We start from the raw sequence: 3,238 nt of genomic DNA on the forward strand, positions 1-3,238 counted from the left end.
AGTCTGCCCTCTAACCCCAACCTCCCGACTACCTGTGTGTCTGTCTCCTTCAGAACAGTCTGACCTCTAACCCCCGACCACTTGTGTGTCTGTCTCCTTCAGAAGAGTCTGACCTCTAACCCCCGACCACCTGTGTGTCTGTCTCCTTCAGAAGAGTCTGACCTCTAACCCCCGACTACCTGTGTGTCTGTCTCCTTCAGAAGAGTCTGACCTCTAACCCCGACCTCTCGGCTACCTGACCTACTCAACATACAGACCTGATACCCAGCTAACACCCCAAGACAAAGTCATTAATTTTCCTGAAAATGTCTTTTGTTTTTTAGTTATTAGACAATAAACATTTTCCAAAACATAAAAGTATATTTCATTTTTGTTAAATCAGTTCTTAGTTTTGTCTGATGTTTACGTGGACAGTTGTGACAGATATTTACTAGTCTATTAAAACAGTATTTGAGTTAAATCTCCTCGAGGAGACACGTGATGCCGCGGAGCTGAGCAGACGTTGACAAACCGAGCTCTTCAAAGTTATTCTATTTTTACCTACATAACAACGTTGAAACAATATTCTAACATCGGCTGATAAATTGTAAAGTACTTACCTTCCCAAAGAGCCATGGACCTCCGACCGAGAGGCAAGAAGGACGACCAAAACGTTGTTGATTCCCAAGATAACGATAACGCTACAGCTAGCAAGATTAGCATTAGCCCTCATAACTCAGACGACAGTTCCAGACTGTTGCTTTCAGCAGCCTCTTGTGAGCCTGCCGACATGCTGGCTACTCTCCTCCGGGAAATTCAGGATGGTAACAGAGGTCTTTCTCTGAAAATCGATAAGAAATCGGCTGAACTCCATTCTTCCATTGACGACCTGAAATCCTCCATGAATGATCTCCTTTTGAGAACGACTGAGGCAGAGCTGCGCATTAGCACAGTTGAAGATACCACCATGACCAGGTCTAATACATTTGACCAGGTCTTGACACAACTGCAAAAGGACAATGCCTATCTCAAAAACAAAGTAGATCAGATGGAGAACCAGAGTAGACGTAGTAATATCCGTGTGGTGGGATTGAAAGAGGACTGCGAGGGCCGTGACCCGGTCCGTTTCTTCACTCAATGGATCCCGGAGGTCCTAGGCATAACCAACTTCACCAAGCCGCTGGAAATCGAACGCGCCCACAGAACATCAGAGCCGAAACCCCGGCCAGATGAGCCCCCACGAGCCGTCCTGATCAGGTTCCTCCGTTTCCAAGACAGAGAGAAGATACTGCAACTCGCAAGAGCCAAAGGGGACATCGCCATCGATGGGAAGAGGGTCAGCCTTTTCCCAGATATGAGCGCGGATCTCGCCAGACGTCGCAAGCAGTTCAGACCTGCCGCCAAAGCACTGAAGGAGAAGAACATCACCGGCTACCTCATCCACCCTGTGCGGATGAAAGTTCAGTACAAAGGCCGAAGCCATCTCTTCAACACACCGGGAGAAGTGCACACTTTTCTCAAGGAACTGAGCAACGTCTGAGTCTGAGCCAGTACGGTCTCTCTGGGGGATAAAATGCAGTTTGTTTGTTTTCTCTTATCCGGATTGAACTGCTGGTATCTCCCGGTCACTTTAATTGATTTGTACATTTTCAACTAACCGTATCTTCCCGGGGTGAGTTCTATTACATTTACAGGAGAGTATATTTTGGTTTAGTCCATATCTACTGGGTGAAGCAATAAGTGGGTTTAGGCCCACTGCTTTCCCCCTTATTTATGTTAATCTTTCGTAAAGAGACTCAAGCAGCCCTTACCGTGGGCAGTAAATATTCAGCCATAAATATCTATTCACAACGTTTGTTTTCAATTTAGAGAGTTCGCAGGTTTTAGTTTACGCCAAGGTTTAGCTAGTAAGAGAAACATGGAAAGCGAGCAGCAACGTATCTCTACAAGTGTATTCATGTTTGATTGTTGGGACTGTTGTTCTAGTCTGACTGGGTGGGATTTTTATTTTTTTCTTCCTTTTTTCTGTTTATTGTTTCCTTCCTAAAGAGACACACAGGTCACTTTTGTGCTCAAACCAAAGTTGAAACATTTCCTAATTATCTGCATATGATAGATTTCTATTCAGTTACATATTTGAAACCCAACCTATGCTTAATCCACTAAAATATGTCACATTCAACGTAAAAGGTCTTAACAGCCCGATTAAAAGGAAAAGGGTCTATACATACCTTAAGAAATTAAAGGCTGACATTGTGTTTTTACAAGAAACACATCTTACAGCCAGTGAACACAAGAAATTGAAGAGGGAATGGGTAGGACAAGTTTTTGCATCCTCTTTTAACTCCAAAGCAAGAGGAACTGCAATTTTGATAAGTAGACACATCCCCTTCTGCGTCAACAACACCATCTCTGATCCCTCTGGCAGGTTTGTTTTGGTGCAGGGGCATATGTTTTCAGAGTCTTGGACCCTATTGAATATTTATGCTCCTAACTTCGATGACCACATGTCTATTCAGAATGTCTTCCTTCAGGTTGCTCAAGCACCACCAGGATGGCTACTGGTTGGAGAAGATTTTAATTTTTGCTTAGATACAGTTCTTGATAGGTCTTCTGATAAACCCTAATTTCTTACCAAAGCCGGCAAGCTCACCATGTCATTCATGAAAGATCTCAATTTACTAGACATCTGGAGACAGTTGCACCCACAGGATAGGGACTACTCTTTTTATTCACACCCACACAAGACACACACACGCATAGATAACTTTTTACTTTCGACACAACTGTTTCATAGTGTTAGATGTTGAGTATCTCCCCAGATTGCCTAGTGACCATTCTCCTCTGGTATTATCAATCTCAATTCCTACCAAGGAAAATGGAGCATATAGATGGAGACTAAATTCTACACTTCTAAAGCAACCTGAATTTTGTGCATTCATCAAAGAGCAGATCAATATTTTTACTTTGATAAACAAACCCTCTGCTCCTGACAGCTTCATTCTTTGGGACACATTGAAGGCCTACCTGAGGGGACAGATTATTTCCTATACTAAAGGGCTGAAGAAAAAACACGGTGCGGAACTGAGTGCCCTTGAATCTGAAATCTCAGAGCTAGAGAAAACCTACCAAAGAGGCCCGACTAAAGATCTATACAGGCTTTTGGTAAATAAAAAACTTAAATATAATATTCTGAACACATATCAAGCTGAGAGGGCCATCATTAAATCAAAACAGCGTTATTATGAGCTTGGAGAGA

The 3,238-nt window shown here is 43.1% G+C and overlaps 1 protein-coding gene across 1 annotated transcript in view; it reads left to right on the plus strand.

Moving 5' to 3' along the window:
• ccdc33 (coiled-coil domain containing 33) overlaps positions 1-296 on the plus strand; it is a 55,302-nt gene extending 55,006 nt beyond the window's left edge. Inside the window, exon 11 of the mRNA XM_046351578.1 lies at positions 1-296. This exon is cut by the window's left edge and continues 184 nt beyond it. The gene's annotated coding sequence lies outside the window, so the exon portion shown is untranslated.
• The last annotated feature ends 2,942 nt before the right edge of the window (positions 297-3,238 follow it).

This window comes from Oncorhynchus gorbuscha, linkage group LG06 (genome assembly GCF_021184085.1).
Source record: "Oncorhynchus gorbuscha isolate QuinsamMale2020 ecotype Even-year linkage group LG06, OgorEven_v1.0, whole genome shotgun sequence".
NCBI classification, from domain to species: Eukaryota; Metazoa; Chordata; class Actinopteri; order Salmoniformes; family Salmonidae; genus Oncorhynchus; species Oncorhynchus gorbuscha.